General features: G+C 38.3%; 1 non-coding gene across 1 annotated transcript; it reads right to left on the bottom strand.

Moving 5' to 3' along the window:
- Positions 1 to 1705: 1705 nt before the first annotated feature.
- Positions 1706 to 1838, bottom strand: LOC118710021. Its single transcript, XR_004985249.1, has one exon. It is a non-coding gene; the product is annotated as a small nucleolar RNA SNORA66 (small nucleolar RNA).
- Between the last annotated feature and the right edge of the window lie 19923 nt (positions 1839 to 21761).

Genomic DNA, 21761 nt, shown 5'->3' with positions numbered 1-21761 from the left:
ATTTTAAGAAAAGCATAATCTGTGTTTATAGATCAGATTACATTTTAAGGAATAATTGTAATTGAGAAAAATTTTCACAGATGTTATATTACTGGTAAGTTTGAATATTTTAAATTAGAAGGCATTATTTTGTTTCTTTTACATGTTCATCTTTTTCTAATTATTATTCTTATAGTTATTACAATCATTATTAGTTATTGTAATTTTTATTTTACTTGGTGCATGTCAAATAATTAAACCTTTTAATGGCTGTGTTTCTTATTATACACTTCAAAAGTTTTAATGACTGTAATATCCCCACAGTCCCCATCCCAGCCTTTACTAACTGCATAATTTTCTCAGCTAATCAAATGAGCTGATTGTTCTGAATTATTTTCTCTGAGTTATGTTAGATAAAATAGGCCCAATAAAATTTTCTTAAACTCTTCTTTTATTTTGGATACTCATGATTTAAGGGCAGTTAGCTGTTTTTTGTCATTTTTAGAAAATGTAGTTTTATAACAATCTTTGGATTTAGGACTTTCCCCTTCACTAATTATATTTGATGGGGACTTCCAAAGATTACTTAACTTTTAATTTAGTTGGTGTATTTGTTATTTTTCCACAAGAAAAGCCACCTCTAAATAGTGCCAGTGCAACTGTTTTATGAAGTAAACTCCCAAAGAAGTCAAGGTGGAATTTGTATATGGCTGGCTCTCCCCTGCTTTCTCCCCCTTTCCCCTTTTATCCCCACATCTTGGGCTGTGAGAAGGGGTCAGAAGGCCACACATCACTGAGTTTAATTTATTCCAGTTCACCTAGTTATTTGAAATATTTCCTCAAGGAAGTTTTCATTCAGTTGATGCCCTGAAGGGTTAAGAAAACAGAAACCCATAGTTGTTATAGATGTTTCCAAGGAAACCGTATCAGGAATGTTCAAGTGTCTGGTTTCTCCCCAAACCCACAAGAGTATAGCTTGCTTGAGGTTTGGATGTTCTCTTAATTCTTGCCATAGCTGCTCTGTGGTAGGATTTCCAGCCAAGCAAGAATCCCATGACTGCCCGAAGTTCTGGCTCCCCATCCACCATGCTTGCTCTGGCTGAGTTCAGTTTTGCGTCGTCATCGTGGAGAGTATAAGGGCAATTTCAAATCAAATAGAGGTTAACTTCATTATCTTTTTAAAAGCTCCATTATTGTTTTTCTAAATGTCCAATGTAGATTATTTTTCTCCAAAATATGCATTAGAATTTCATAAAAAATAAATAATAAATGAACTTGAGTTGCAGAGTTCATTAGAAGACTGATATATGTGATAGATCACATCATGCTGTTTTATGAGGTATGTTAAGAGACTTGGAAGATAGGAGGGACTTTCAGTTCTGTTTTTTCCTCTGCTTCATGGGCTATAAACAATTTTTAAGGTCATTTCATATTTTTTTTTATTTCATATATCTAAAGAGGAATGAAATCATGAAGAATTTGAAAATAATGTCAAATAGTAGTAATGTGATTAAGCTTGACTTAAAATATTTTCATAATTAGATTCTACAAGATAATTAGTACTTCCTTTAAAAATATTTACCCAAATGACATAAAGCCATAGAAAACTTTGATCATTTTCATTCAAAGTTTTTAGAGAAATCCATTTCTCTCTCTTATTCTATCTCCCTCTTTCAGAAAGCATGCATATGTAGATGTGTCTGTTAGTTGTTTTTTGGATTTTATACACCATACAAGGGTAGAATGAACCACCTCAGTAGCTTCTGAGGCTAATACATTTCTATCACCACAATTACTTTAGCAAACCTGGTTCCCTTCACTTCTGCAACATCATGCAGAGTTAGTGATCAAGTTTGCACAGTTTTTAAAAATATGTTCAAACATTTTAAATTGTTCAAATACAAACAGCCAGATGAATACTTGTATTTTTATTTGGGTATCACAATTAACCAAGAGATATTATACACATTTCTTTCATTTTAAAGATTTGCAAAGAGAATGAAGCAAATTTAAAATAACATTTAAACCTCTCTATTCTGAGAAAGAGGTATGATTATATTTTATTCTATATTTATAACTAGAGGCCTGGTGCACAAAATTTGTGCATGGGGGGAGGTCCCTCAGCCCAGCCTGCACCCTCTCCAATATGGGACCCCTAATTGCCCATTTAGGCCTGATCCCAGGAGGACAGTTGGACATCCCTCTCACAATCCAAGACTGCTGGCTCCCAACTACTCACCTGCCTGCCTTCCTGATTGCCCCTAAACGCTTTTGCCTGCCTGCCTGATCACTCCTTAACCACTCCCCTGACAGCCCAATTGATGCCTAACTACTCCCCTGCCAGCCTGATTACCCCTACCTGCCCTCTCCTATAGGCCTCATCACACCTAACTGCCTTCTCCTGCAGGCCTGGTCACCCCTAACTGCCCTCCCCTGCTAGCCATCTTGTAATGGCCATCTTGTATCCACATGGGGTAGCCATCTTGTGTGTTGGAGTGATGGTCAATTTGCATATTACCTTTTTATTATATAGGATGTCTAGTAAATTTGACTTTGCTAAAACCATTAAAGAGAAACTCAGATACTTTTAAAGTTAATAATTTTTATATTTTAATTACATTTTAAATTTAATAAGCATTTAACACAAAATCCCCAAGTTTATTGTATCTAGATATCTATATCTATTGCTACCTATCTATCATCTTATATAATGAAAGGGTAATATGCAAATTGACTGAATGGCACTGATCACCAGGGTGCCGATGCTCCACACAGGAGCTGCTCGCTGGTAGTCAGTGTGATCCCACAAGGGGAGCACCCCTCAGCCACAGGCTGGGCTCATGGCTGGCGAGTGCAGTGGTGGTGGCAGGAGCCTCTCCCGCCTCTGCAGCAGTTCTAAGGATGTCTGACTGGTAGCTTAGGCCCCCTCCTGCCTAAGCCATCAGTCAGACATCCCCCGAGAGCTTCCGGACTGCTAAAGGGCACAGGCTGGCCTGATGGGACAAACCCCCTACTCCCTGAGTGCACAAATATTGTGAACTGGGCCTCTAGTATTTATATATTTTTATTAGTATCAGTTTCAAACACAGACTCTTAGTGTTATTCTCTTTTCTGTGATAAATCACCAAATATCACCCAATCAAATCTGAGAAGACTTCTACCCATGTTTCATCCCCACCCAAATTTCTTAATGAAGCTCTTGAGACTAAGATAGGCAATAAGGATTTTGTCTTTGTATAAATTTTGTCTTCCCATCTGTCAGGATGGAATTTTTCATGGATGATTTAAAGCATAATCTCCCAGGAGCCATAAAGAAAAACAATAATTAACATTCTAGCACAAATGCAATGGATTTATCTACCTTAACTTAATGAAGACACATGTAAGAATTGTAAGGAGAATTGATTATGTCATAGAGGAGATTATATGTATTAAAAGTAACTTTACAATAGAGTTCCTGGTATCACAGCTCAAGAAAAATACTTTTCTACCCATCAATGAAGAATCTTAAGGTGTTATGTATGCCTTGATCACAGTCAAACTTTGACTTATGTTATCATCATATCCATTACTTTATGCATCATGTAAAATGCTATCTTACCTTATTTTCAAAACAGCACTGCACTTGTTATTCTGCTAATGCTTTTGCTCTTTTTGTCCTACTAAACCTCTGACACCCTTGAGACTTTTAAGAAATTTAGCATAGATTTGTAAAATTGTTTTCTGCTTTTATATGGTATACTAGAGACCCAATGCACAAAATTCATGCATTGCAGGGGAGGTAGTCGTTCCTCATCCCACCCTCTCACAATCTGGGACCGCTGGCTCCTAACCACTCACCTGCCTGCCTGCCTCACTGCCCCTAACCACTCACCTGCCTCCTTGATCACCCTTAATTAACAACTCTGCCTGCCTGCCTGCCTGCCTGGTCGCCCTTAACCATTCTGCCTGCCTGATTGCCCCTAACCACTCTGCCTGCCTGATTGTCCCTATACACTTGTCTGCCTGCCTGATGCCCCTAACCACCTCTGCTTCAACCCCTGCCGCGGTGGCTTTGTCAGGAAAGACTTCCAGAATGACATCCAGAAGGTTGTTCGGCTATGTGGTCTAATTAGCATATTACACTTTTATTATTATACATGAGGGCAGTTCAGCCTCCTAGTGTATTATAAAACTTTAATATTTAATAGAAGAGAGCCAAGTACTTGAGAGCACAGATCCAGTCCTGGGTGGATAATCCACAATATAAAGCATGTCAATCCCAAGGAGCATATAAATTTGGGAATTGATGGTCTACATTTTGAGTTAGTTGCATGCAGTGCCTTTAAACATAGTCCTTTATTAAAATAATCAGACTCTTATATCAGAAGTCATGGTGCCGCCAACCAGAAGCTTGGTGAACATATCTTACAAGGAACTCTGTTGTATTGGGTATCCAAAGTAAACACACAGAAAAACTTTCAAGCTGGGGTCTTTCCAAGGATCAAATACTTTTTTTCTCTGTTTTAGCCTCATAGATTGCAGCTTTCTTCTCAACCCAAATGAAAAACTTAAGATCCTATCTATGTTACCCTGTGTTTTCCAAACTAACAAATGTTATTTTAAGTTATCCACACTGTGGCCATGGTATCAGCCTTGCTCAGATAGGAGTTTTGCCAGCCAGACAAAAATCCAAGGGAAGAATTTTCTGGAGGAGCAAACAGCAAATGCAAAGGCCCAGAAGCAAACAAATCCTTATCACCTTTCATAAAAAGATGATAGGTAAGAGTTGTTGGGATAGACTGAGCACAGGTGAAAGGATAAGAGATGAGGTTGGTGATATGGACAGGATCCATATAGTCCTAGCCTTGCACATCCTCATCAGAGATATTCATATTATTCAAGTTGCAATGGAAAAACCTTTGAGGATTTTGAAGTTTGGGGTAGAGAGGTGGAAGATCTAACTGAGATTTCTAAATCTCACTGAGTGACTTATTAAGGGAGAAATATAAAGAAAGAGAAATAAATATTGGAGGTGTGTTGTGATTGGCTGAAACATGGTTTTAGAGAGGAAAAGGGAAGACTTTACATCACCTCCTTGTCTAATGCCTGGTGGCAACATTCACTGACCTGAAGAATGTGTTTCTCAGTGATCTGAAAAAAATTAAAAAGCCATCTGAATACAGCAAAGGTAAAATCCTAGTGAGTACATAAAATACGAAATTTTAAAAACTCTCCTTATATATGCACCCCTATATTCATAGCAGCACAATTCACCATAGCTAAGATTTGGAAACAGCCTAAGTGCCCATCAGCAAATGAGTGAATTAAAAAACTGTGGTACATCTATACAATGTAATACTACACTGCAGTGAAAAAAGAAGGAGTTCTTACCATTTGCAACAACATGGATGGAGATGGAGAGCATTATGCTAAGTGAAATAAGCCAGGCAGAGAAAGATAAATATCACATGATCTCACTCATTTGTGGAATATAATACACAACATAAACTGCTGAACAGAAATAGATCCAGAGACAGAGAAACATCAATCAGAACATCAAACCTCAGGGAAGACAGGGGACAGAAGGGATAAGGGGGAGAGATCAATGACTTATATGCATGCATATAAGCCTAATCAGTGGACACAGACAACAGGGGGATGGGAGCATGAATGGGAGGTGGGGGGTAATGGGGGAATAAGAACACATATGTAACACCTTAATCAAAACATATTTTAAAGAAATGTTATTTTAAAGAAATTTAAAATAAATAAATAAAAATAAAAACTCTCCTTGTATTTATTTGGTCACACTTGTATAAGGAGAAGGATGAAAAAGTGCTCTGAGAAAAAAAAAATACCCAATGAATATCTTGAGGTAGCAATGGTCCCAATATGCTTTTCAAGTTGTTTAAATAAAGCAAAATTTATAGTATGCTCATATTATTTTCCTAAGGCTGTCAAAATAAATTAGCACAAACCTGGTGGCTTAAAGCAACAGAAATTTATTCTCTCACAGTTCAGGAGGCCAGAAGTCTGAAATATAATTTTTTTTTTTGAACAGATTGTAGTGCCTTTGTACTTTGGCGTTGCTCCTAATGGAGCAAAACAGGAAGATTATCCCTTGATCCTAGACCACGTGTAAGCATCTCTAACTTTCTCACGCAGAATTGCATTTACCATATACATACTCGTGCTACACACAGATGTGAAAAGAAGGAATGGCTCCTTTATTTATATGAAATGTTACTAGCCTTCCTCTTGGAAGTCCATTGCTAAATGAGGGGGAGGGAGGAAATAAACATAGTTCTCTGGGATGGTCAGTTCTATGTGTCAGTTTGTCTAGATTATAGTACCAGTTATTCAATCAAACACTAACCGAGGGGTTGTTGTGAAAATATCTTGTAGAACTGATTAAAGTGCATAATCAGTTGACTTAAATGAGAAAGGTTATCCTAAATAATCTATTTCAGACTTGCCTAGCCAGCCTGCAATTGAGTAATCCAATTCTTTGCAATAAAATAATTTACGGTACATAAACAGACTGGTTCTGTTTCTCTTATTAAACCCTGACTTATACATTCCCTATCCAGAATTCACAGTCCAATCCAATAACTTAAGCTGACTTTTTAGGATACTAAGCTTCCATTGGTGTTACTCAGAATCAATCTAGAGTCTCTTTCTCCCTCCTCCTATACCTCTAGTAGAAAAAGGTTTCTTTGTTTTTTTTTAATTTTTTTATTTTTTAAAATATACTTTTATTGATTTCAGAAAGAAAGGGAGAAGATGAGATAGAAACATCAATGATGAAAGAATCATTGACCAGATGCCTCCTGCACACCCCCTATGGGGGATCAAGCCCACCACCTGGGCATGAGCCCTGACTGGAAATCAAACCATGGTTGGCACTTAACCATTGAACCAGCTGGCAAGGATGTTTATTTATTTATTTTTAATATACAATGTGTTATAGGGTTCTGGAAGCATAATAGGCTTCATCCATCTATGACAAGGTATCTATTAAACCATTGCTTTCCATTTACTACCTACTATGGTGAAAGATGCCATAGTAGATAGTAAATAGGGGGATCCTATTCATGATAAACAGAAACTGAGGTGAACTAAGGCCTGCTAAACACCAAGACCTCCTTCTTCCAAACATCCTACCATGACAGGGTTACTTTGATATAGCAATGCCCCAAGATAATTTCCTTCCAGAGCCCAAACCATGAAAAGCGGGAATTCCTAGTGGCTTTGGTATCCCTCTGACCCTCTTTCCCACCTGACCTCCAACAGGTCTGGGTTTTTCTGAAGCCACTATCATTTTAGGGATTGGCTTTATCAAGCAACTGGAGATGCAAGGTGAAGAGAACCTCCTGCTACATAATTTCCTTCTTTCTACCACTCCTCAGAGGCAGCAAGGACTAGCTTTCTATCTCTTGTTCTTCTTGTTTGAAACTCCCTTAAGTATATTCCCTGGTCTTGTTAGCATAATCTGACATTTCATCTTATCCAAACCTCCCTGTGAGCCTATTTTCTTACTATGACATTTCCCCACCCTCTCAGACTTTTGGGTGATAATCCACAAGGGATCCTCAGAGAAGCAGAAATGTATAAGTGATAGTTCAGTGATTTAAAGAAGAAATAAAAAGTGCATCCCTTTAGGACTATGACATCATCACTCCCATTGCACAAGGCAGTTTGCGTTGATTCCGCTGCAGGCTGTTGTCTACTGCCAGTGCTTTGCCCCAGTCCAGGTGGAGGAAAGTTCAGCCTCCCCAACAGTCCTGTCACAACATGGGCCCCCACGCCGGTGATGGTATCTGAGGGAAGAAAGATAAGGAAAACGTTCAGACACAGTATCTTTTTAATGGAGCAAGGAGGTGATAAATGGCTTCAAATTAGACTTTTAATGTACTCTTTAAGTAAAGTTGTAGAGTCCCAAACATATAAGAACTAGATTGAAACACATTCCTTAGCACCTTTAAACTTTTGTCCCATGACTCAAATATGTACAACAAATGCAGCCCAGTGCACAAAATCTGTGTAAGAGGCTTGGCCCTTGCACCCCTGGCTGCCTCCTGGCCCTGCCTCCCCTCTCCCCCTGCCCCCGCCTACTGGTCATTCAGGAAGGTCATTCCACAGTCTGGGTTAATTAGCATATTACCTCTTTATTATATAGCATAGTCTTGAAATTCAGTTTATGACTAAATACATATATTACATTATTTTGCTAAAAGAGTTAAAATATATTTTAGATATGTTGTAATTTCACAATTCTTTCATCACTTGGAACCTCAAAAATGGGAGTGGCTTAGGTCTTTCTGGAACTAGGAGAGGCGCTGTCTTCAGGCACCTTCAGACAAACCCAGGGCTTTCAAACCCGACTTTGCAAAATGTTTAAAACAAGAAATCATCAGGATTATTGTGTTATCTTCCTATTCTGATAGAGTGAAAAGCACATAACAGGTTATTAAAAATGCAAATTGGGTGAATAAAATATTAAGTCCATTTTCCTCTGGAGAGGATTCATCTAGAACAACCCTGAGAAGTGAATTTTAAATACACAGAAGGGCCCTTTTTTCAGTCATGCAAACAGGAATAAAAATCAGAATAGTATTAAGTTAAAGTGCATTATTCAATGAGTCTAATAGATTATAACAAATACCAATTTTTATCTTCTAAAAAGTATTATTGGTTGGCTTCAAATTTTGCTTTCTGTTTCCATTAAATGCAAGAGAACCAGTTGCAAATATAGAGAAGTAAAGAGTAAAAATTGACACGTCATAAGGTTGAAGAAAATCCTATTTTCCCTCAATCTGATGATAAATCTAGGAGATCCAGTTTATATTTTTTTTTTCGTGGACATGAAAAATTCATGTAGCATCATACCTAAGATTGACTAAAGAAATGTATAGCTTAATAATTGTCCTGCGCTAATATCGCTTCCTATGTAAAGTGCTGAAGTCCCAAAATTCATCGTAGCATTGCATTTACATACTCAAGTAAACTTCAAATGCAAGGAAACAGTCCAGTGATACATTTCTGTTTGGGTTTGTCAGTAGATGGGGTATGACCACATAAATTCAGTCATATGCAAGTTTTAATGAAATCTTTTTAAAAATAGTTTGCACAAAGAGTTTTTAATGTATCTCAACAGTCATTTAATTCTCAGACTGTTAAAAGACAGGGGTTGCATTTTAAAAGTGCCCAACACACACACACACACACACACACACACACACACATAAAAGCAAACCTATTTTTTCCCTTAACTTGTCAGGTCTGGTGGAAAAAGGATCGGCACATTGTGTTTGCATGCGTAGTAGAACATTCCATGCCTGGCGAATTTCTGTCCCCCTTCTTTCTGACGGAAGCTATGCAAAACCAAAACCATGGCTTCTGCTTCGTCTCTGTTTTCCTCCCCCTGGATAGGATAGAGGACATGCAACGGTGATTCTCATGGCAGCTAGAAATGAACATCTTCACACTCTTCCTCTACAGGGCGTTCCCTCTTGCCCCTACCTAATGATGCTAATCAAGCTATCCTTAAAGAAACCCACTAACTTCCTGGAGACCACCCAGCCTAGAAAAACCTGGTGGACTCCCCTTAGGAGTTCAGGTTCTTTTAGAGAGAGATAACTTGAAACTCTCTACCATCTAAGGAACATTTTAGTGTAAGTATCATTTTAGTTTTCAGGGTGCGAAGTAAATATGTCCTCAAACACACAGGCTATCAGAAGAGCACACAGGCATTTCTAGTCGTGTTCTTCTGCTGCGGCCAGCGCTCACATAGCCTTGCTTTCCTCTCCGGAGTGGGGACCAGAAAGGGAGAGCTGAGAAGTCAGCCTCTCACTGAGCATGCAGAGGAGACAGTGTAGTTCTGCAGGCGCAGGCGCTATGAGAATGTGGCATGCTGGCTCAAACGATGTGTCTGCTTAATTTATCAGAGTTCAGCGAGGTCATTTTGTCATCTTCCCTGTTTTCTGTATTTCCCAGAGAATCCCCAGCTCCTAACAACACCCCCTTTCTTCCCGCTGGAAATGGAAACACGTCCCTGGCAGGGGCCTCCGCACACCAGCCTGTGATGCTGTACTTCTTTCCACTGCAGCTTGGCATTCTCGAGCCAGCACAATGAGTTGTATTCAGTCATTGAAAGCCCTCCCCTTTCTACATCATCCCCCCCCCCTTTTTTTTTTCTTTTTCTTTTTTTCTTTCAATAGCGCATACTTTCGAACAATTTCAGAAAGAGGGCGCGCGGGCTTTGAAGCAGCGTTCTGCTTAATTGGTTCTGTCACCGTCAGGGCATCAGAATCCTCTTGGAGCCTCGTCTCCCCTCTTCCGCATCCTTTCCGCATCCCAGCCCCCTCCCCTCTCCTTCTGGGAAACGCATTCAGGACGAACCTCGGTGGCCATGCACTCTGCTGGTAACGGTTTTGCCTCCGCGCATTATTTCCTTTCAATAATATTTGCAAACCATACATCACTGCCCGACGCGACGATAAAAGGGAGGGGGGGAGGGGGACACAGATTGCCTGTGATCGCAGCTGTAAACAAGAACCAGCCTGGAGCACGCGCTGGAAAACGTGCTCCCAGTCCCGCCTGCAAGCGCCGCCTTGGCGAACGCTCACCGCCCAGCCGGGGCCGGGCCGCGCTCCGCACCGCCCCGCTCTGCAGCCCAGACCCGATCCGAGCGGGGAAATCCGCAGGGCCGGCCCAAGTCCCCGGCGGGGGGCGGGGAGAGAAAGGGAGGAATTCGAGGGTCAGAGAAAGGCTACATCCAGGGGAAACTCGGCCTGCGTTCTGCAAAGCAAAGGGCATTGCACGCAAACACAGCCTCCCGCAGGCCGGCCGGCTCCCCGCGGGCTGGCGGGCTGGAGAGGGTGCGGGAGGGCGGGGCGGGGCCTCCCCCGTCTGGCCGGGTAGTAGCGTCTCAGACAGCCCGGGGCCCAGCGGGTCACATGGCAGGGAGGAGGGTGTCGCCTAAGAAACCGGGATTCTGCAGAGAGGGGAGGCTAAGGGACAACAGGGAGAGCGGGAGGGGTTTGTTCAAGCTGGGAGGGTGGGCCTCAGGAAAAAAAAAAAAAAAAAGAAGAAATAGATTGATGCTGTGCAGGACACCTAGTGTATTTCTTTCAGGGGCTATTACTTCCACTTTTAGGCAGGAACAAGAGCTGGGAGGAAAACAGCGGCGCGCCTGACAGCTCAGAGGTGATCAAAGGCGAGAGGGTGAAAGGCTGGCTGCCAGCCATTTACTAGAAAGAGGGGTGCTCCCGGGCCACCCCAGAGGGAGAGAAGGGATTAGGATCAAATATAAAGAGATTGGCCTTACGCCTTTTTTTTTTCTTCTTCTTTTTCAGGAGGAAAAACATGTACATGTTTTTTAAAGAATGCTGCTCACAGACCCACTCCTTCCCATAGACAAAATAGACCACACACACACACACACACACACACACGCACGCACAGGCACACGCACGCACACATGCACACATGCACACATGCACACATGCACATACACATTAAAAAAAGGAAAGTCCACCCCTTCTTTCCAAATGTGATGCCTCTGCCTTGTGATAGCACAGGATGGATTGTCCACTGGAGCACATTTTTATGCGGAAGCATCCCCCTCTCGGGAAGGTAGCTAACTTTGTGAATCTAATTGACCTCCGAAATAAAGTTTAAAGCGCTCCTGGGATTTGGGTAGAAGTTCCCTTTCCATGGATAACAGGGCTGGGCTTTAAAATGCACTTCACTGGGGCAAGGGATCTTCTGTGGTGAAAATAATGATCCCCAGCGCTGTAACGAAGGATTGCTGAGCATGTTTACCTGTAGAAAGATCCACTAGTGTGTTATTAGCATCAGTGCCCTTTTGCTCTCCCAACAAAGGCATGGGATGGTAGGTGTCTGCCCAGTGCCTAAGGGACATTCCCTTCAATCAGAGAAATAAGATCTTTATACCTTGCGGTGCAATGAAGCTTTTAAAGGGCTTGAGTTAAATGGGAAGTATATTCTCATGGGATATGATTTTATTTTGCCTGAGAATAAGTTACACACACACACTTTGCCAACTTTTATCAGTTCAAGCTTTAGGAGGGAAATGAAAACAAACAAGAGGAAAGTAATTTATATGCAGATTCCCATTTTGAAACACCCAGCACATCCTCAATATTTTATCCTATATAATAAAAGGCTAATATGCAAGTAGACCAACAGCTATGACATGCACTGACCCCCAAGGGGCAGTTGCTCAATACAGGAACTGCCCCCTGGTGGTCAGTGTGCTCCCATAGGGGGAGTGCCACTCAGCCAGAAGCCTCTGTGAGCGCAGCAGCTGGAGCTGGAGCCTCTCCTGCCTCCTGGTGGCGCTAAGAATGTATGACTGCCAGTTTAGGCCCTCTCCCTAAACAGGCCTAAGCTGGCAGTCAGATATCCCCAAAAGGCTCCCAGACTGTGAGAGGGCAAAGACTAGTATGGGGGCCCCCTCTCCCCCGAGTGCGTGAATTTCATGCACTAGACTTCTCGTTTAACCATAAAGTGATAATATTTTAATATTTTTTTTTAACATAGTGCTAGGTTTCAGTCAAATCTAAGCACAACAGAGCCATTTAGGGTTTTTTTGTTTGTTTTTCTTACTATTAGTACAGTGATAATTAAGGTATGCCTTGCTTTAAGAGCTTCTTTGCAATTTTTCTCCAATATTAGGAAGAATATAAAGTATGTGTCATTTATTTTTCAATGATACAAGAATATCCTTTTTTTTAAAATAAAACGTTATCTAATGCAATGATATTCAGATTAAAAAATACAAAATTTCCCTAAACTCTCCCTTCTGCAAATTCTTCTCCAGAAGTAGCCAATGGCATGCTTTCTCCATCCAGATCTTGTCACATATTTTGTGTACATTCACTGAGTGGCCAGATTATTATGATATTTGAATGCATAATAATTTGGCCACTCAGTTTATATATACACTGATGCATGAATTCGTGTATGGGTGAGGTCTGGCTGGCCTAATTGCTGGTTGAACTCTTGGTGAGGGGACAATTTGCATATTAGCCTTTTACTGTATAGGATGTACACTGAGCGGCCAGATTATTATGCATTCAGAGATCATAATAATCTGGCCACTCAGTGTATATGTGTACATCTAATCATATAAACATAAAACAATAATCCATTTAATTATTCTACATGTTATTCTGTGAATTGATTTCTTTCTTTCTTTTTTTACTTAATATACCTAGATCTTTCTTTATTAGAATCTACTAATCTGCTTCATTCTTTAAACAACTGGATAACATTTTATAATAATTTTTATTACTCTATTGATAAATAATTATTGCCAATTTTTATTATTATAAATAATGCTAAAACTACCTTATTTTTGAACCATTGGTAACATTTCATGTTTATTTTATTATTCTCTATTAATAATAATTATTACCAATTTTTATTATTATAAATGATGTTGAAGTTGACAAGTCTTAGAAGTCTTTGCCCATAGATGCTAGTACTTTTGTAGGCTAGACTGCATTTGAATTTCCACACCAAAGGATATGTGAGTTTTTAATTTATAGATACTACCAAATTACTACAAAAGCACAGAAATAATTTCTACTCCCACAAAGGGTATACAAGTAGACTACCATTTTTATACTTTCTCAATCACTATTTATCACTATTAAAAAAAGTGTTGCCAAAATCCTAAACAAAAATGTCACACTGATTTCCCATTTGTACATTTTGAGTACTGCTGAGACAGAATAAGTCCTACTTGTGTTAGCCACTTGTATTTTCTCCTGTGAATTGCCTGTTTATAATAGAGTCTTTGCCCCATTTCTCTTAGGATCTTTTCTGTTTTGATTTCCAGACATTATAATGAGAGCTTTCATTTTTTTTTATGTAGTATAAATGTTTCTTTCAAACTGTTATCTTTTAGCTTTGATTGTGGAGACATCGTCATAGAGACATTTGAAATTTTATGTAGCCAAAGCTGCAAGCAATTTCTTTTATGGACTCCAGGCTGTGTCCTGATTAAAATGAAAAAACAAAACAAAAAACATATAACTATGCTTTATATTCCAGGTAGTAGATTAACTTTAAAATTGCTTCTATTTCTTTAAGACAATTCCATATTAAAATAGGTGTACACTATCATCAATTAATCAGTTGGGCTCAGCATTCATTTGTTTTCTTTACCTAAGCACTGTGTGCATTTTCTAGTGTACTTAAACTAATATCTTACCTATATGAGCCCACAAAGGTTTGTAGCTTGAATAGAGGACAAGAAAAAATATCAAAATAATGGCTTATTAAATGCAGTCATCAGGCTTCCTTGTTTTGTTTTTTTTTGTTTGTTTTGTTTTTGTTTTTGCAAAAGCTAATGTATTCCAAACTATATTTTTGTATAGAATTCTATGTGATAAGCCATTTATATCAATTATAATGATTTTGTCATCTTCCTTTCTCCTAAGGCAGTAGACACATTATCTCTGTATAAACTGAAAACAAAGGTATCATTTGATTGAATGAGACAGTTCATGTTAACAACATGGCTTGCCACCCACCAGGCTTTGCAAGAGTTTCACCCAAGAAGTAGTGAACATTCCAAAAATAAGGATTTCTGGACTTATCCTGGGCTTCCTGGCTAACAATCCTGAGGAATTTATATTTTGGGTCACTTGCCAGGATGATCCTGAGGAGCACTGGGAACTGTTTCTCCAATGTATCCAAGGAATGCAGGATTGCTTGGTTTCCCTTTGCCATGATGCAAAAAATATTTATGGAGACTATAACTTGGGGATAGGGAGAGCAATCAGGAAGTCCATGAATTATCCAAGTGAGAGACAATGGTGATGGGGTTGTAGTGATGGAAGTGATGAGAAGTAGATTAAGATATACATTTGAAGGTAGAGCCACAAAGATTGGCCATGAGTTGTCTCTCTCCTGGAATAGGTTGTTCAGTCCATGAGGGCACAGATGTCTGTTTGGCTCACCACTGAATTCAAAGCCTTCAAATTTGTGCCTGGAATATAGTACACCAGAGATTTTCAACTGGTGTGCAGCAAGAAGTTTTAAAACATGCAATACCTGAGTATTTAGTCAGGGGCACTGACCTCTTTTCCCTAATGTTGTTAAATAACAAAATGACAACAGCCAACACAATAGCCATCTGGTGTGAGTGGCTGTCTTGAAACATAAATGTATAGACCATAAAATAAAGTTGCACCTTATTGGTCACATCACATAATAAGGTTGTGTCTGATTGGTTAATTCTTGGTACCAGAATCTTTATATACAAATAAAGGCACCTGATTTTTTAAAAAGTCATTTTGGAGCAAAATGGTACGTAGCAGGTCTAGTAATAATTAATGTCGTTTTTAAACATTCGTTTAAATAGGGGTGTCGAACTCAATCAGAGAAGGGGCCAAAATCTAAAATCCAGCCTAAATCGCGGGCCGAATGGTTTACTGAACAGTCATAAACTGTCATTGTGATGGAAACGCAGCGAAGTGCAGTGATGACAACGAGGTGCGGGCCACATTGCAAGGCCTGCCAGGACGGATTTGGCCCGCTGGCCTTGTGTTTGACACATGTGGTTTAAAATCTTGCTTGGCGTTGACTTGTATTGACATAACCTTCAAACACGTGGTATCTACAGAACATGTGAAGTGCAATTAACAAGTTATGCTTGAAAAAGTTTGTGTTTGGTTTGGTTTTTGTTGCAAAACTAGGGCTAAGAAGATGGCAGATGAAGAGCATATTCGGCACTGCATGCTTTACGAGTTCCAATTAGGAAGAAAAGGCTGCAAAAAACATCTTTAGTGCTCTTGGTCAAGATGCAGTTAGCGCCAGAAAATGGCAGCGTTGGTTTGAGAAATTTCGCGAGGGAAATTTTTCATTAGATGACAAGAGTGGTCGAGGCCGTGTGTCCAATTTTGATCAAGAAGCTCTTCAAGCTCTTTTGGTGCAAAATCCTCAAATTACCCAACAAGAGCTTGCGACAACTTTAAATTGTTCACAAAAAACAATTTCCAATCAATTGCGTGCACTTGGCAAAGTCCAAAAGTTTGGAAAATGGGTTCCTCATGAGTTGACCGACAACAACCGTAATCAAAGAGTCACAATTTGCAGTTCGCTCCTCTCTCGTCAAAACCGTTTGCCGTTTTTAGAGCAAATTGTTACCAGAGATGAAGAATGGGTGCTGTATGTTAATTTGAAAAGGCGGCCTCAATGGTTGGACAAAAATGAGGCTCCGCAGCCCACACCAAAACCTGACTTGCATGCGAAAAAAGTGATGTTGTGTGTTTGGTGGAATTTTAAAGGAATTCTTCATTATGAACTTTTACCATCTACCCAAACCATTACAAGTGCAGTGTATAGTGCCCAATTGGAAAGGTTAGCCCAAGCTTTAAGAGAAAAAGAACCCACGCTGATTAATCGGAAGGGCGTAATTCTTCATCACGATAACGCACGACCGCATACTGCAAGAATCACTGCTGAAAAACTGCGCCAGTTGGAATGGGAAGTTCTCCCTCAACCTGCATATTCTCCTGATATTGCCCCTTCCGATTACCATTTGTTTCGTTCTTTGCAAAACTTTCTTCTTGGAAAAAAATTTAATAATGAAGAATGCCTCAAAAATCCATTGACCGAATTTTTTGCATCAAAATCACAAGAATTTTACAACAGAGGGATTAAAATGCTTCCTGAGCGTTGGGCACAAATAGTAGAAAACAACGGCAACTATATTGTTGATTAAATTTTGTTGTATTGTTTAAATAAATTCGATTTAAAAAAGTATTAGAAAACAACATTAATTATTACTAGACCTAATAATTACTACATTTAAAAAAAATAAATCAATAACAATTATACTTTTTTTTTGTCAGGTAGGCAAAAAGTTTATTTTTTTGGTCTGTCCCAGAATTTTAGTAATTAGCTTATATATGCCATGAGATGAAAAAGGTTTAAACTTGCTGCAGTAGATATTTAATAAAAATCTTAAATATGATAATTGAATCACCTCTATAAATGGAAGCTAACCTACCTTATTCATAACCTTGCCTTAACATCAAATAACTTGATAGATTCTTTCATGTAAGCATGCAAATTAAGGTGAATAAACATTATGAAATAAAATGTAGAGATAGAATTTTGAACTATATGTTTTTATATACTGGTTCATAAACATTGTTTTCTTACAACTGATACAAAAGTAAGTTGTACTGGTAAATCAATATTAATCATAATAACTTATTGCTAATAGCTAGCAGGACAGTTTTCTGTCCTTATTCATTCTGTATTGATTTCCCTCCCACTGCTTCTTCTGCTGTTTTGCATACCTGGGTGCAGGTCCCAGGCTTGTTTGTATTGAAATGTGCAAAGGATATCTGTCTATGTATCTACAGTTCCTTAAATGTCAATCTTTTGAACAGAGATGTTTTTCTGTTCCAACTGCAAGGCCTCACTAATTGTGTGTTTTATTTTTAAACATGGCTTGACATGTTAAACAATATTTATTATTTTTACAGTACACTAAATAAGAAATTCATTCCTTTGAAGGTACTTGGCTGTCTGAGTATCTGGGAATATGTTTTGGTTTACCTCTTTATTCACAGATAAGAGAGGACTTAAAGCAATGTCAGATTTTAGGTGAAGAAAAGCATCGGGGATTACCTGGAACTCGTGTTTCCTATTTCTCTGAAACTCCTGATTTATAGATTGTCTTGATTTCTCGTATCTACAGTTTCCTCCTCAACTGAAGCACTATTAAAAGCTCTTTGCTTATGGTTTTGCTGGGCTTTTGGGGGGACTTTGTTTCACACCACCTGATATAATAGTTGGAGGTACATCCTGAAAGATCTTTAAAAAAAAAAGAAAAAGAAAAAAACTAGAGGGCTAATGATTCAGTAAATAATAAAATAATTCTGATTTTCTCCAGATGAAGATAGCAACTACTAAACTATACCATTCTAGCAGGAGAGCAGACAGATAACAACCAGTGAATGGTGTGACTGGGTTCTAGTAGGAGGACCAGATTTGGCCCATAAACTGTAATTTGCTGACCCATGAGTTATAGTTATGGTAACAGGTAAATAATTTTAACACAGGTATTTGAATCTATTTAAATTATGTTTTATATTGTGAAATATGATTTTATAATCCACACCACTGTCTTAACAAAGAACTTTTCTATGTATAACTGGACAAGAACATTGTTGTTTTCTATTTGATTCAGTTATTTCCATTTACATGTGGAAAATCTTTTAGATCTGAAGGTTATAAGCAAATTACAACTGCACACCTGCTGGTAGGTAATATCCCAACAGAGATGGGACACTCAAGAATAGTCATTCGTCTCTGGTGTACTGGCCCTTGCAAGTCCAAAGAGTAAAAACCGCAAAGTATCTTGGTACATATTCACAATCTGATCCTCTTTTGGGTCAGAGTTTTCCTAGTCAGTGATTTTGAATGCCTCAGAAAGGGGATACTAACTCTGAAAATAGTGCCTACCATTCTTTGGATTTTTGTTTGTGTCCTTATATTTCTTCCCATTTCCCATGAGATCAGTCACCCCACAGATTTCTTCCTTCAAACATAGCCTTCTTTGATATTTGCAAGTATCTCATTGAAAAAAGTACCAATGGGTTTGAAATAATTAGTGTGTATTGTAGCTTATCTAATGCTGAAAACATTCAAATTTGTAATATGGATATAACATAGAAACCTCTTTTGGGTTTGCCCAAAGCAGAGTTAGGCAAGTACAAAATAAATAAATAAATAAAATAAAAAGAGGAGAGAGAGAGAGAGAGAGAGAGAGAGAGAGAGAGAGAGAGAGAGAGAGAGAGAATAAAAATTTTTTTTGAGGATATGGTATAAAAAGATATAATAACCTCAAATTTTCCAAACCTGAAGAGACTTGTAGGGATGTGATTGGTCAGCCGTGGAGAAATTAAAGCAGCCAGCACTTACATGTCTCCTGCATACATCTGAAGAATCTTTCAACCCCTTTCAGACTCCTATTTTCTGGTACAATGGCTGCTACTAGTTTTGTAAGTGCTACTGCTAATTAAAACCACATTGTGGTCAAATCACAAATAAGCTAGTCAGGCATCCTTGGTGAAAATGCCCCCAGCAGGACAGGCCTTTTGTTCTCCTTAAAAATGAACTAATTCAGGAAAGATCACTAGTCATTAATGTAGGCAACATTTCCTCTGCCCCACTCCTTCTTTCTTCACCCTTTTTCTATAATTTTCTTGTGGAAAAATAAAAGAACTCCAATTCCCTTGTAAACGAGTAATTGAGTTTAATATGCAGACCTGCCATTTCTAGGCATGTCCGTTTTCTGCATTAATAGGAGTTATACATGGAGCGTTTGGTAATCACCTGTGGATAGGCTTGTTAATTAAACGAGTTAGAGCCCTATTTCATTCCGTTTAAACCAAAGTAATTGAAACCTGGGTAATCAGCTCTGCAGTATTGGGTATTTTCACTCCTTGTCAAGGTTATTTTAGCAATTGTGTTCTTGGATGAGCATGTTAGTAAATGCTTAGGTTATTTTCTGTACCTCCTGACTTTTCTCAATCCTGTGTCCTATCGCATGTCATTTTTCATTATTGCATTAGTTAAAAAAGCTAGACAATATCTGTGCCATCCTTTAGTCCTTTAAGGAACTGTTAAACCTAACCCAATCAACTAGCTGCTAAAAAAAAAAAAAAAAAAAAAAAAAAAAAAAAAAAAAAAAAAAAAAAAAAAAAAAAAAAGACGGAATCAGAAAATTAGGCTACATTTAATTCCATTATTATGGATCATATGCCACCTTGTTAAAGACTAAAGGAAAGTTTATGTACTATCAAAGTCAATATCAGTGGTGTGTTAGTATATCTTCGGAGGTTCCTGGACATCTGTTATTCTATGATATTTATTTATGGCAAAAACATTTTTCTTTCTTTTTTTGTAAATCTGAAAATGACCAATATTGTCAGATGTAAGGAACTAACCTACTTCAACATATGGGGGGGTGGGGGGGAAGGCACTTGAAATTATTTTTTAGTAGAGTTAAAATTTTATTATCATTTATACTTTTCACTTCTACTGGGAAAGAAACACTTCTCTAGCTCTTTTGTATCATTCTAGAATTAGAATGGGGAAATCAAACTGTGATAATGATTCTGTTCCACTGACTTAGTCCTCAATATGGTGTTTTATCCAAAATGACATTGCATATTGGCACAATAATGTTTTTCTTACGCCTAAGCTAAATGGTATAGCCCCGTGGTTGGAAAACTATGGCTCATGAGCCAGATGTGGCTCTTTGGCCCCTTGAGTGTGGCTCTTTCACAAAATATCATGGCCTGGGTGAGTCTATTTTGAAAAAGTGGCTTTAGAAGCAGTTTAAGTTTAAAAAATTTTGGCTTTGAAAAGAAATTTCAATCATTGTACTGTTGATATTTGGCTCTGTTGACTAATGAGTTTGCTGACCACTATTTAGCCTATTGTTCCTGGGTTACAAGCCTATACAGCATGTTATTGTATGAAACCACTTGAGATTCAATCAAGCACAAGAGGATGATGCAATCGAGAGATGCCTTAACACCAGGTGCCCAAGGCTGCTAACAGTCCAACGTGGCTACTGTTTTCCAGCAGACTTCTTTTTAATAAGTAGAAAGAGTACATTTGAGAATAATAATAAAAGATTTAGTAAATACATAGAGCAGTGACTCAGTTGTTTATTATCATTATCAAGTCTTTTGCTCTGTACATAATTGCATGTGTTATACTTTTATATGACTGACAGTGCAGTAGGTTTGTTTATACCAGATCACCATAAGCACAAGAGTAACGCATTATGCTATGACATCACAAGGCAATGGAAGCTGAGCATCTGCCCCTGTTGATCAGTGTGTGTCATAGCAACCAGTTGTGCTGCTGTTTGGTGTATTTGCATATTAGCCTTTATTATATAGGATATAGACGTTTTGCTGTTTCCAGCTCCCTTATTCTATGGAAATATACCTGTTGCAGCTTTTTAGTTCCCCTATTCTATGGAAATATACCTTCTGCTGCTCTGCAGCCTTGAGCTTTTCCATGGTCCCCTTAAATTCCAAAATTTTCTAAACCTGTTCTATTTTATTCCTAAAATTACTATTTCATTATGAGACCACCTTCTTATATGTGACCCATTGCTGCCAAAATGTCATTTTGCAGCATGTGGCTGTACTTATTGTAATATTTTCTAATGGGTTAGTAAATCTTATTATTTCTACATGCATTTTTATTTGCAGTTAAACATATTTTCCTTTGGTAATCACCACAACTCTTTGTTTTCCAGTTAAAATTGTCTTTACCAAAATTTGAGCATGTTCTTTGAATCAGCTCATGTCTATGAAGAACTTTAATATCTCATGCAGGAGAGAGTGACACCTTGGTATTAATGAAAATATAAATTTACTGTTTTTGCCAATATAAATAAATTTAAATTAGCAAACAGAAATGAGATACCATAAGTCTCTTTTGTGATGTTCTACCCAGAAGAACTCAGCAATAAGCTACTTTAGAAATTCTAGCTCATCCTTGTAAATTTACCAAGCACATTTCTGTTTTACAGTCTATCCTGATTTGGTAATATGCAATTAGAGAAAATGACTATTTTAATATAGAACAATTTTATTATAAACTATACAGTAAAAATCTTTGAAACATATTAAAATAAAATGCACTTAGAATGATTTTAATTATGAATTACTGTAATTTGGTCTTACAAGCTAATTGTAAAATACTGTACAGCCATTTAGCAA

Source organism: Pipistrellus kuhlii, unplaced genomic scaffold (assembly GCF_014108245.1).
Source record: "Pipistrellus kuhlii isolate mPipKuh1 unplaced genomic scaffold, mPipKuh1.p scaffold_m20_p_7, whole genome shotgun sequence".
NCBI lineage: Eukaryota > Metazoa > Chordata > Mammalia > Chiroptera > Vespertilionidae > Pipistrellus > Pipistrellus kuhlii.
The sequence above is the reverse complement of the archived record's forward strand: the minus strand, read 5'-3'. Positions and strand labels throughout refer to the sequence as shown.